Below are 12,326 nucleotides of genomic sequence, written 5' to 3' on the forward strand. Positions count from 1 at the left end.
GCGCGAGAGAGTGCGAGAGCGCGCGAGAGAGTGCGAGAGCGCGCGAGAGAGAGCGAGAGAGAGCGAGAGCGCGCGAGAGAGTGCGAGAGCGCGCGAGAGAGCGAGAGCGCGCGAGAGAGCGAGAGCGCGCGAGAGAGCGAGAGCGCGTGAGAGAGCGAGAGCGCGTGAGGGAGCGAGAGCGCGTGAGGGAGCGAGAGCGCGTGAGGGAGCGAGAGCGCGTGAGTGAGAGCGAGAGAGAGAGCGCGAGCGAGAGAGTGCGTGAGAGAGAGGGTGAGAGCGCGTGAGAGAGAGCGCGCGTGAGAGAGCGAGAGAAAGAGAGAGAGCGCGTGAGAGTGAGAGCGCGTGAGAGTGAGAGCGCGTGAGAGAGAGTGAGAGCGCGTGAGAGAGTGAGAGCGCGTGAGAGAGAGTGAGAGCGCGAGAGAGTGAGAGCGCGAGAGAGTGAGAGCGCGTGAGAGAGTGAGAGCGCGCGAGAGTGAGAGCGCGCGAGAGTGAGAGCGCGCGAGAGTGAGAGCGAGAGAGAGCGAGAGCGCGCGAGAGAGTGCGAGAGCGCGCGAGAGAGCGAGAGCGCGCGAGAGAGCGAGAGCGCGCGAGAGAGCGAGAGCGCGTGAGAGAGCGAGAGCGCGTGAGGGAGCGAGAGCGCGTGAGGGAGCGAGAGCGCGTGAGTGAGAGCGAGAGAGAGAGCGCGAGCGAGAGAGTGCGTGAGAGAGAGGGTGAGAGCGCGTGAGAGAGAGCGCGCGTGAGAGAGCGAGAGAAAGAGAGAGAGCGCGTGAGAGTGAGAGCGCGTGAGAGTGAGAGCGCGTGAGAGAGAGTGAGAGCGCGTGAGAGAGTGAGAGCGCGTGAGAGAGAGTGAGAGCGCGAGAGAGTGAGAGCGCGAGAGAGTGAGAGCGCGTGAGAGAGTGAGAGCGCGCGAGAGTGAGAGCGCGCGAGAGTGAGAGCGCGCGAGAGTGAGAGCGCGCGAGAGTGAGAGCGCGAGAGAGTGAGAGCGCGTGAGAGAGTGAGAGCGCGTGAGTGAGTGAGAGCGCGTGAGAGTGAGAGCGCGAGAGAGTGAGAGCGCGTGAGAGAGAGTGAGAGAGAGTGAGAGCGCGCCAGAGAGAGTGAGAGCGCGAGAGAGAGTGAGAGCGCGTGAGAGTGCGAGAGCGCGAGAGAGAGCGAGAGCGCGTGAGAGAGAGCGAGAGCGCGTGAGAGAGAGCGAGAGCGCGTGAGAGAGAGCGAGAGCGCGTGAGAGAGCGAGAGCGCGCGAGAGAGAGCGAGAGCGCGCGAGAGAGAGCGAGAGCGCGCGAGAGAGAGCGAGAGCGCGCGAGAGAGAGCGAGAGAGAGCGCGAGAGAGAGCGCGAGAGCGCGCGAGAGAGAGCGAGAGCGCGCGAGAGAGAGCGAGAGCGCGCGAGAGTGAGAGTGCGCGCGAGAGTGAGAGAGCGCGCGAGAGTGAGAGAGCGCGCGAGAGAGCGAGAGCGCGCGAGAGAGCGAGAGCGCGCGAGAGAGCGAGAGCGCGCGAGAGAGCGAGAGCGCGCGAGAGAGCGAGAGCGCGCGAGAGAGCGAGAGCGCGCGAGAGAGAGCGCGCGAGAGAGAGCGAGAGCGCGCGAGAGAGTGCGAGAGCGCGGGAGAGAGCGAGAGCGCGTGAGAGAGAGCGAGAGCGCGTGAGAGAGTGCGAGAGCGCGTGAGAGAGCGAGAGCGCGTGAGGGAGCGAGAGCGCGTGAGGGAGCGAGAGCGCGTGAGGGAGAGTGAGAGCGAGAGAGCGCGAGCGAGAGAGTGCGTGAGAGAGAGGGTGAGAGCGCGTGAGAGAGAGCGCGCGTGAGAGAGCGAGAGAAAGAGAGAGAGCGCGAGAGAGAGAGCGCGTGAGAGTGAGAGCGCTTGAGAGAGAGTGAGAGCGCGTGAGAGAGTGAGAGCGCGTGAGAGAGTGAGAGCGCGTGAGAGAGTGAGAGCGCGTGAGAGTGAGAGCACGTGAGAGTGAGTGAGAGCGCGAGAGAGAGTGAGAGCGCGTGAGAGAGTGAGAGCGCGTGAGAGAGTGAGAGCGCGAGAGAGAGAGAGAGCGCGTGAGAGAGAGTGAGAGCGCGTGAGAGTGAGAGCGCGCGAGTGAGAGCGCGCGAGAGAGTGAGAGCGCGCGAGAGAGTGAGAGCGCGCGAGAGAGTGAGAGCGCGCGAGAGAGTGAGAGCGCGCGAGAGAGAGAGCGCGCGAGCACGCGAGAGAGTGAGAGCACGTGAGAGTGAGAGAGCGCGAGAGAGAGTGAGAGAGCGCGAGAGAGAGTGAGAGAGTGAGAGCGCGTGAGAGAGAGTGAGAGCACGTGAGAGAGCGAGAGCGTGAAAGAGTGAGAGCGCGAGAGAGAGTGAGAGCGCGTGAGAGAGTGAGAGCGCGAGAGTGAGAGCGTGAGAGAGAGTGAGAGCGGAGAGAGAGTGAGAGCGCGAGAGAGAGTGAGAGCGCGAGAGAGAGAGCGCGTGAGAGAGAGTGAGAGCGCGAGAGAGTGACAGCGTGAGAGTGACAGCGTGAGAGAACGTGAGAGAGTGAGAGCGCGAGAGAGCGAGTGCGCGTGAGAGAGTGAGAGCACGTGAGAGTGAGAGCGCGAGAGAGTGAGAGCGCGAGAGAGAGTGAGAGCGCGAGAGAGAGTGACAACGCGAGAGAGAGCGCGTGAGATAGTGCGAGAGCGCGTGAGAGAGCGAGAGCGCGTGAGAGAGCGAGAGCGCGTGAGAGAGCGAGAGCGCGAGAGAGAGCGCGTGAGAGAGAGAGCGCGTGAGAGAGCGCGCGCGCGAGAGAGAGTGAGAGCGCGAGAGAGAGTGAGAGCGCGTGAGAGCGAGAGCGCGAGCGCGTGAGAGAGTGAGAGCGCGAGAGAGAGTGAGAGCGCGAGAGAGAGCACGTGAGAGAGAGCGCGTGAGAGTGAGCGCGCGCGAGAGAGTGAGAGCGCGAGAGTGAGAGCGCGAGCGCGTGAGAGCGTGAGAGCGCGTGAGAGAGTGAGAGCGCGTGAGAGAGTGAGAGCTCGTGAGAGCGCGTGAGAGAGTGAGAGCGCGTGAGAGAGAGCGCGTGAGAGAGAGTGAGAGCGCGAGAGAGTGAGAGCGCGAGAGAGCGCGAGCGCGAGAGAGCGAGAGCGCGAGAGAGCGAGAGAGCGTGAGAGAGCGAGAGCGCGTGAGAGAGAGTGGGAGCGCGTGAGAGAGAGCGGGAGCGCGTGAGAGAGAGTGGGAGCGCGTGAGAGAGAGTGAGAGCGCGTGAGAGAGAGTGAGAGCGCGTGAGAGAGAGTGAGAGCGCGAGAGAGAGTGAGAGCGCGCGAGAGAGAGAGTGAGAGCGCGCGAGAGAGAGTGAGAGCGCGCGAGAGAGAGTGAGAGCGCGCGAGAGAGAGTGAGAGCGCGCGAGAGAGTGAGAGCGCGCGAGAGAGAGAGAGCGCGCGAGAGAGAGTGAGAGCGCGCGAGAGTGAGAGCGCGCGAGAGTGAGAGAGTGAGAGCGCGTGAGAGTGAGAGCGCGTGAGAGAGTGAGAGAGTGAGAGCGTGCGAGATAGTGAGAGCACGCGAGAGTGAGAGCGCGCGAGAGAGTGAGAGCGCGAGAGAGAGAGAGAGGGAGCGCGAGAGAGAGAGAGAGGGAGCGCGAGAGAGAGAGCGCGTGAGAGAGTGAGAGCGCGTGAGAGAGAGTGAGAGCGCGCGAAAGTGAGAGCGCGCGAGAGAGAGCGCGCGAGAGAGACTGAGAGTGCGAGAGAGAGAGTGAGAGTGCGAGAGAGAGCGCGAGAGAGAGTGAGAACGCGGAGAGAGTGAGAGCGCGTGAGAGAGTGAGAGCGCGAGAGAGTGCATGAGAGAGAGTGAGAGCGCGAGAGCGCGTGAGAGAGCGCGAGAGAGTGAGAGCGCGAGAGAGTGAGAGCGCGAGAGTGAGAGCGCGCGAGAGAGTGAGAGCGCGAGAGAGCGCGTGAGAGAGTGAGAGCGCGCTAGAGAGAGTGAGAGCGCGCGAGAGTGAGAGCGCGCGAGTGAGAGCGCGCGAGAGTGAGAGCGCGCGAGAGAGTGAGAGCGCGAGAGAGAGTGAGAGCGCGAGAGAGAGCACGTGAGAGAGAGCGCGTGAGAGTGAGCGCGCGCGAGAGAGAGTGAGAGCGCGAGAGTGAGAGCGCGAGCGCGTGAGAGCGTGAGACAGCGTGAGAGAGCGTGAGAGAGAGCGCGTGAGAGAGTGAGAGCTCGTGAGAGCGCGAGAGAGTGAGAGCGCGTGAGAGAGAGCGCGTGAGAGAGAGTGAGAGCGCGAGAGAGTGAGAGCGCGTGAGAGAGTGAGAGCGTGAGAGAGTGAGAGCGCGTGAGAGAGAGTGAGAGCGCGTGAGAGCGCGTGAGAGAGAGTGAGAGCGCGTGAGAGAGAGTGAGAGCGCGTGAGAGAGAGTGAGAGCGCGAGAGTGAGAGCGCGCGAGAGAGAGAGTGAGAGCGCGCGAGAGAGAGTGAGAGCGCGCGAGAGTGAGCGCGCGAGAGAGAGTGAGAGCGCGCGAGAGAGAGTGAGAGCGCGCGAGAGAGAGAGAGCGCGCGCGAGAGAGCGCGCGCGAGAGAGCGAGAGCGCGCGCGAGAGAGCGAGAGCGCGCGAGAGAGAGCGAGAGCGCGCGAGAGAGAGCGAGAGCGCGCGAGAGAGAGCGAGAGCGCGCGAGAGAGAGCGAGAGCGCGCGAGAGTGAGAGAGAGAGCGCGCGAGAGAGAGTGAGAGCACGCGAGAGTGAGAGAGCGCGTGAGAGAGAGTGAGAGCGCGTGAGAGAGAGTGAGAGCGCGAGAGAGAGAGTGAGATCGCGCGAGAGAGAGTGAGATCGCGCGAGAGTGTGAGAGTGCGTGAGAGAGAGTGATAGCGCGAGAGAGAGTGAGAGCGCGTGAGAGAGTGAGCGCGAGAGTGAGAGCGCGAGAGAGTGAGACTGCGAGAGTGCGCGTGAGAGAGAGCGCGAGAGAGAGCGCGAGAGAGAGAGCGCGAGAGAGAGAGCGCGAGAGAGAGAGCGCGAGAGAGAGTGAGCGCGCGAGAGAGAGTGAGCGCGCGTGAGAGAGAGTGAGAGTGCGAGAGAGAGTGAGCGCGTGAGAGAGAGTGAGAGCGCGAGAGAGTGAGCGCGCGAGAGAGAGTGAGAGCGCGAGAGAGAGTGAGAGCGCGAGAGAGAGTGAGAGCGCGAGAGAGAGTGAGCGCGTGAGAGAGAGTGAGAGCGCGTGAGAGTGAGCGCGAGAGTGAGAGCGCGAGAGAGTGAGACTGCGAGAGTGCGCGTGAGAGAGAGCGCGAGAGAGAGAGCGCGTGAGAGAGAGAGAGTAAGAACGCGTGAGAGAGAGAAAGCGCGCGAGAGAGAGCGAGAGAGAGAGAGCGCGCGAGAGAGAGTGAGAGTGAGAGTGCGAGAGAGAGTGAGAGTGCGAGAGAGAGCGCGAGAGAGTGAGTGCGTGAGTGCGTGAGAGCGCGTGAGAGTGAGAGCGCGAGAGAGAGTGAGAGCGCATGAGAGAGAGTGAGAGAGCGTGAGAGTGAGAGCGCGTGAGAGAGCGCGAGAGAGAGAGCGCGAGAGAGAGAGCGCGAGAGAGAGAGAGAGAGAGAGAGCGCGTGAGAGAGAGTGAGAGCGCGCGAGAGTGAGAGCGCGCGAGAGAGAGCGAGAGAGAGCGCGCGAGAGAGAGAGTGAGAGAGAGTGAGAGTGCGAGAGAGAGCGCGTGAGAGAGTGAGAACGCGGAGAGAGTGAGAGCGTGTGAGTGAGAGCGCGAGAGAGTGCATGAGAGAGTGAGAGCGCGAGAGAGTGAGAGCGCGTGAGAGAGAGAGAGCGCGAGAGTGAGTGCGTGAGAGTGAGAGCGCGAGAGAGCGAGAGCGAGTGAGAGCGCCTGAGAGTGAGAGCGCGAGAGAGAAAGTGAGAGCGCGAGAGAGCGCGAGCGCGAGAGAGCGAGAGCGCGAGAGAGCGAGAGCGCGAGAGAGCGTGAGAGAGCGAGAGCGCGTGAGAGAGAGTGGGAGCGCGTGAGAGAGAGCGGGAGCGCGTGAGAGAGAGTGGGAGCGCGTGAGAGAGAGTGAGAGCGCGTGAGAGAGAGTGAGAGCGCGTGAGAGAGAGTGAGAGCGCGAGAGAGAGTGAGAGCGCGCGAGAGAGAGAGTGAGAGCGCGCGAGAGTGAGAGCGCGCGAGAGAGAGTGAGAGCGCGCGAGAGAGAGTGAGAGCGCGCGAGAGAGTGAGAGCGCGCGAGAGAGAGAGAGCGCGCGAGAGAGAGTGAGAGCGCGCGAGAGTGAGAGCGCGCGAGAGTGAGAGAGTGAGAGCGCGTGAGAGTGAGAGCGCGTGAGAGAGTGAGAGAGTGAGAGCGTGCGAGATAGTGAGAGCACGCGAGAGTGAGAGCGCGCGAGAGAGTGAGAGCGCGAGAGAGAGAGAGAGGGAGCGCGAGAGAGAGAGAGAGGGAGCGCGAGAGAGAGAGCGCGTGAGAGAGTGAGAGCGCGTGAGAGAGAGTGAGAGCGCGCGAAAGTGAGAGCGCGCGAGAGAGAGCGCGCGAGAGAGACTGAGAGTGCGAGAGAGAGAGTGAGAGTGCGAGAGAGAGCGCGAGAGAGAGTGAGAACGCGGAGAGAGTGAGAGCGCGTGAGAGAGTGAGAGCGCGAGAGAGTGCATGAGAGAGAGTGAGAGCGCGAGAGCGCGTGAGAGAGAGCGCGAGAGAGTGAGAGCGCGAGAGTGAGAGCGCGCGAGAGAGTGAGAGCGCGTGAGAGAGTGAGAGCGCGCTAGAGAGAGTGAGAGCGCGCGAGAGTGAGAGCGCGCGAGTGAGAGCGCGCGAGAGTGAGAGCGCGCGAGAGAGTGAGAGCGCGAGAGAGAGTGAGAGCGCGAGAGAGAGTGAGAGCGCGAGAGAGAGCACGTGAGAGAGAGCGCGTGAGAGTGAGCGCGCGCGAGAGAGAGTGAGAGCGCGAGAGTGAGAGCGCGAGCGCGTGAGAGCGTGAGAGCGCGTGAGAGAGCGTGAGAGAGAGCGCGTGAGAGAGTGAGAGCTCGTGAGAGCGCGAGAGAGTGAGAGCGCGTGAGAGAGAGCGCGTGAGAGAGAGTGAGAGCGCGAGAGAGTGAGAGCGCGTGAGTGAGAGCGTGAGAGAGTGAGAGCGCGTGAGAGAGAGTGAGAGCGCGTGAGAGAGAGTGAGAGCGCGTGAGAGAGAGTGAGAGCGCGAGAGTGAGAGCGCGCGAGAGAGAGAGTGAGAGCGCGCGAGAGAGAGTGAGAGCGCGCGAGAGTGAGCGCGCGAGAGAGAGTGAGAGCGCGCGAGAGAGAGTGAGAGCGCGCGAGAGAGAGAGAGCGCGCGCGAGAGAGCGAGAGCGCGCGCGAGAGAGCGAGAGCGCGCGAGAGAGAGCGAGAGCGCGCGAGAGAGAGCGAGAGCGCGCGAGAGAGAGCGAGAGCGCGCGAGAGTGAGAGAGAGAGCGCGCGAGAGAGAGTGAGAGCACGCGAGAGTGAGAGCGCGCGTGAGAGAGAGTGAGAGCGCGTGAGAGAGAGTGAGAGCGCGTGAGAGAGAGTGAGAGCGCGAGAGAGAGAGTGAGATCGCGCGAGAGAGAGTGAGATCGCGCGAGAGTGTGAGAGTGCGTGAGAGAGAGTGATAGCGCGAGAGAGAGTGAGAGCGCGTGAGAGAGTGAGCGCGAGAGTGAGAGCGCGAGAGAGTGAGACTGCGAGAGTGCGCGTGAGAGAGAGCGCGAGAGAGAGCGCGAGAGAGAGAGCGCGAGAGAGAGAGCGCGAGAGAGAGAGCGCGAGAGAGAGTGAGCGCGCGAGAGAGAGTGAGCGCGCGTGAGAGAGAGTGAGAGTGCGAGAGAGAGTGAGCGCGTGAGAGAGAGTGAGAGCGCGAGAGAGTGAGCGCGCGAGAGAGAGTGAGAGCGCGAGAGAGAGTGAGAGCGCGAGAGAGAGTGAGAGCGCGAGAGAGAGTGAGCGCGTGAGAGAGAGTGAGAGCGCGTGAGAGTGAGCGCGAGAGTGAGAGCGCGAGAGAGTGAGACTGCGAGAGTGCGCGTGAGAGAGAGCGCGAGAGAGAGAGCGCGTGAGAGAGAGAGAGTAAGAACGCGTGAGAGAGAGAAAGCGCGCGAGAGAGAGCGAGAGAGAGAGAGCGCGCGAGAGAGAGTGAGAGTGAGAGTGCGAGAGAGAGTGAGAGTGCGAGAGAGAGCGCGAGAGAGTGAGTGCGTGAGAGCGCGTGAGAGTGAGAGCGCGAGAGAGAGTGAGAGCGCATGAGAGAGAGTGAGAGAGCGTGAGAGTGAGAGCGCGTGAGAGAGCGCGAGAGAGAGAGCGCGAGAGAGAGAGAGAGAGAGAGAGCGCGTGAGAGAGAGTGAGAGCGCGCGAGAGTGAGAGCGCGCGAGAGAGAGCGAGAGAGAGCGCGCGAGAGAGAGAGTGAGAGAGAGTGAGAGTGCGAGAGAGAGCGCGTGAGAGAGTGAGAACGCGGAGAGAGTGAGAGCGTGTGAGTGAGAGCGCGAGAGAGTGCATGAGAGAGTGAGAGCGCGAGAGAGTGAGAGCGCGTGAGAGAGAGAGAGCGCGAGAGTGAGTGCGTGAGAGTGAGAGCGCGAGAGAGCGAGAGCGAGAGAGAGAGCGAGAGCGTGTGAGAGTGTGAGAGTGTGAGAGTGCGAGAGAGAGTGAGAGCGCGAGAGAGAGTGAGAGCGCGTGAGAGAGAGTGAGAGTGAGAGTGCGAGAGAGAGTGAGAGTGCGAGAGAGAGTGAGAGCGCGTGAGAGAGTGAGAACGCGGAGAGAGTGAGAGCGCGCGAGACAGAGTGAGAGCGCGTGAGGGAGAGAGCGCGAGAGAGAGTGCGTGAGAGAGAGTGAGAGCGCGAGAGAGTGAGAGCGCGTGAGAGCGCGCGAGAGTGAGTGCGTGAGAGTGAGAGCGCGAGAGAGAGTGAGCGCGTGAGAGAGAGTGAGAGCGCGAGAGAGAGTGAGAGCGCGAGAGAGAGAGTGAGATCGCGCGAGAGAGTGAGAGCGCGTGAGAGAGTGAGAGCGCGTGAGAGAGTGAGCGCGAGAGTGAGAGCGCGAGAGAGTGAGACTGCGAGAGTGCGCGTGAGAGAGAGCGCGAGAGAGAGAGCGCGTGAGAGAGAGCGCGAGAGAGAGAGCGCGTGAGAGAGAGAGCGCGTGAGAGAGAGTGAGAGCGCGAGAGAGTGAGCGCGTGAGAGAGAGTGAGAGCGCGTGAGAGAGTGAGCGCGAGAGTGAGAGCGCGAGAGAGTGAGACTGCGAGAGTGCGCGTGAGAGAGCGCGAGAGAGAGAGCGCGTGAGAGAGAGCGCGAGAGTGAGAGCGCGAGAGAGAGAGAGAGAGCGCGCGAGAGAGAGCGAGGGATAGAGAGAGAGAGAGAGAGAGAGAGCGCGCGAGAGAGAGTGAGAGAGAGCGAGAGAGAGTGAGAGCGCGAGAGAGAGAGAGAGAGAGCGCGCGAGAGAGAGTGAGAGAGAGAGTGAGAGAGAGAGAGAGCGCGCGAGAGAGAGCGAGAGAGAGCGCGCGAGAGAGAGTGCGAGAGAGAGTGAGAGTGCGAGAGAGAGTGAGAGCGCGAGAGAGAGTGAGAACGCGGAGAGAGTGAGAGCGCGTGAGAGAGAGTGAGAGCGCGAGAGAGTGAGAGCGTGAGAGAGAGTGACAGCGTGAGAGAGAGTGACAGCGTGAGTGAGCGTGAAAGAGTGAGAGCGTGAGAGAGTGAGAGCGCGTGAGAGAGCGCGTGAGAGAGTGAGAACACGTGAGAGAGTGAGAGCGCGAGAGAGCGAGAGCGCATGAGAGAGAGTGAGAGCGCGTGAGAGTGAGAGCGCGTGAGAGCGCGTGAGAGTGAGAGCGCGTGAGAGAGTGAGAGAGTGAGAGCGCGTGAGAGAGTGAGAGCGCGAGAGAGAGAGAGAGCGCGTGAGAGAGTGAGAGCGCGTGAGAGAGAGCGAGAGCGAGAGAGAGAGCGCGAGAGAGAGTGAGAGTGAGAGTGCGAGAGTGAGAGTGCGAGAGAGAGTGAGAACGCGGAGAGAGTGAGAGCGCGCGAGACAGAGTGAGAGCGCGTGAGAGAGAGTGAGAGCGCGAGAGAGTGAGAGCGCGTGAGAGCGCGCGAGAGTGAGTGCGTGAGAGTGAGAGCGCGAGAGAGAGAGAGCGCGCGAGAGTGAGTGCGTGAGAGTGAGTGCGTGAGAGTGAGAGCGCGTGAGAGAGAGTGAGAGCGCGTGAGAGTGAGAGCGCGAGAGAGAGTGAGAGCGCGTGAGAGAGAGTGAGAGCGCGTGAGAGAGAGAGCGCGAGAGAGAGAGAGAGTGCGTGAGAGACAGTGAGAGCGCGAGAGAGTGAGAGCGCGTGAGAGAGCGCGCGAGAGTGAGTGCGTGAGAGTGAGAGCGCGAGAGAGAGTGAGAGCGCGTGAGAGAGAGTGAGAGCGCGTGAGAGAGAGTGAGAGCGCGTGAGAGTGAGAGCGCGAGAGAGAGTGAGAGCGCGTGAGAGAGAGTGAGAGCGCGAGAGAGAGTGAGATCGCGCGAGAGAGTGAGATCGCGCGAGAGTGAGAGCGCGTGAGAGTGTGAGAGTGCGTGAGAGAGAGTGATAGCGTGAGAGAGAGTGAGAGCGCGTGAGAGAGTGAGAGCGCGAGAGAGTGAGAGTGCGAGAGAGCGCGAGAGAGAGGGAGAGCGCGAGAGAGAGAGTAAGAACGCGTGAGAGAGAGTGAGCGAGAGAGCGCGTGAGAGAGTGTGAGAGAGTGAGAGCGCGTGAGAGAGTGAGAGCGCGTGAGAGAGTGAGAGAGCGCGAGAGAGATTGAGAGCGCGTGAGAGTGAGAGCGTGTGAGAGAGTGAGAGCGCGTGAGAGAGATTGAGAGCGCGTGAGAGAGTGAGTGAGAGCGCGTGAGAGAGAGTGAGAGCGCGTGAGAGAGAGTGAGAGCGCGTGAGAGAGAGTGAGAGCGCGTGAGAGAGAGTGAGAGCGCGAGAGAGTGAGAGCGCGAGAGAGAGTGAGAGCGCGTGAGAGAGAGTGAGAGCGCGTGAGAGAGAGTGAGAGCGCGTGAGAGAGAGTGAGAGCGCGTGAGAGAGAGTGAGAGCGCGTGAGAGAGAGTGAGAGCGCGTGAGAGAGAGTGAGAGCGCGTGAGAGAGAGTGAGAGCGCGTGAGAGCGCGTGAGAGCGCGTGAGAGCGCGTGAGAGAGAGTGAGAGCGCGTGAGAGAGAGTGAGAGAGAGTGAGAGAGTGAGAGCGCGTGAGAGAGTGAGAGCGCGTGAGAGAGAGAGAGAGCGCGAGAGTGAGTGAGAGAGCGAGAGTGAGAGAGCGTGAGAGTGAGAGCGCGTGAGAGAGAGTGAGAGCGCGTGAGAGAGAGTGAGAGCGCGTGAGAGAGTGTGAGAGCGCGAGAGAGTGAGAGCGCGACAGAGTGAGAGCGCGAGAGAGTGAGAGCGCGAGAGAGTGAGAGCGCGAGAGAGTGAGAGCGCAAGAGAGCGAGAGAGAGCGAGAGAGAGCGAGAGCGTGAAAGAGTGAGAGCGCGAGAGAGAGTGAGAGCGCGTGAGAGTGAGAGTGAGAGCGCGTGAGAGAGAGTGTGAGAGCGCGAGAGCGAGTGAGAGAGAGTGAGAGCGCGTGAGAGAGAGTGAGAGCGCGTGAGAGAGAGTGTGAGAGCGCGAGAGAGAGTGAGCGCGCATGAGAGTGACAACGCGAGAGAGAGCGCGTGAGATAGTGCGAGAGCGCGTGAGAGAGCGAGAGCGCGAGAGAGAGCGCGTGTGAGAGAGAGAGAGAGCGCGTGAGAGAGCGCGCGCGCTGCGCGAGAGAGAGTGAGAGCGCGAGAGAGAGTGAGAGCGCGTGAGAGCGAGAGCGCGCGTGAGAGCGAGAGTGAGAGAGTGAGAGCGCGAGAGAGAGCGCTGCGCGCGAGAGAGTGAGAGCGCGCGAGAGAGAGCGCGTGAGAGCGAGAGCGCGTGAGAGCGTGAGCGCGTGAGAGAGTGAGAGCGCGAGTGAGAGCGCGTGAGAGAGTGAGAGCGCGTGAGAGAGTGAGAGCGCGTGAGAGAGTGAGAGCGCGTGAGAGAGAGAGCGCGTGAGAGAGAGAGAGAGTGCGTGAGAGACAGCGCGTGAGTGAGAGCGCGTGAGAGAGTGAGAGCGCGAGAGAGTGAGAGCGCGAGAGAGTGAGAGCGCGTGAGAGAGAGTGAGAGCGCGAGAGAGAGTGAGTGCGCGTGAGAGAGAGTGAGAGCGCGTGAGAGTGAGAGCACGTGAGTGAGAGCGCGTGAGAGTGAGAGCACGTGAGTGAGAGCGACAACGCGAGAGAGAGCGCGTGAGATAGTGCGAGAGAGCGAGAGCGCGAGAGAGAGCGCGTGAGAGAGAGAGAGCGCGTGAGAGAGAGAGAGCGCGTGAGAGAGAGTGAGAGCGCGAGAGAGTGAGAGCGCGTGAGAGCGCGAGAGAGTGAGAGCGCGAGAGAGTGAGAGCACGAGAGAGTGAGAACGCGTGAGAGCGCGTGAGAGAGAGTGAGAGCGCGTGAGAGAGAGTGAGAGCGCGTGAGAGAGAGTGAGAGCGCGAGAGAGAGAGTGAGAGCGCGT

The sequence above is a fragment of the Somniosus microcephalus genome, chromosome 15 (genome assembly GCF_052327205.1).
Source record: "Somniosus microcephalus isolate GS21.2 chromosome 15, FLI_Smic_1.0, whole genome shotgun sequence".
NCBI classification, from domain to species: Eukaryota; Metazoa; Chordata; class Chondrichthyes; order Squaliformes; family Somniosidae; genus Somniosus; species Somniosus microcephalus.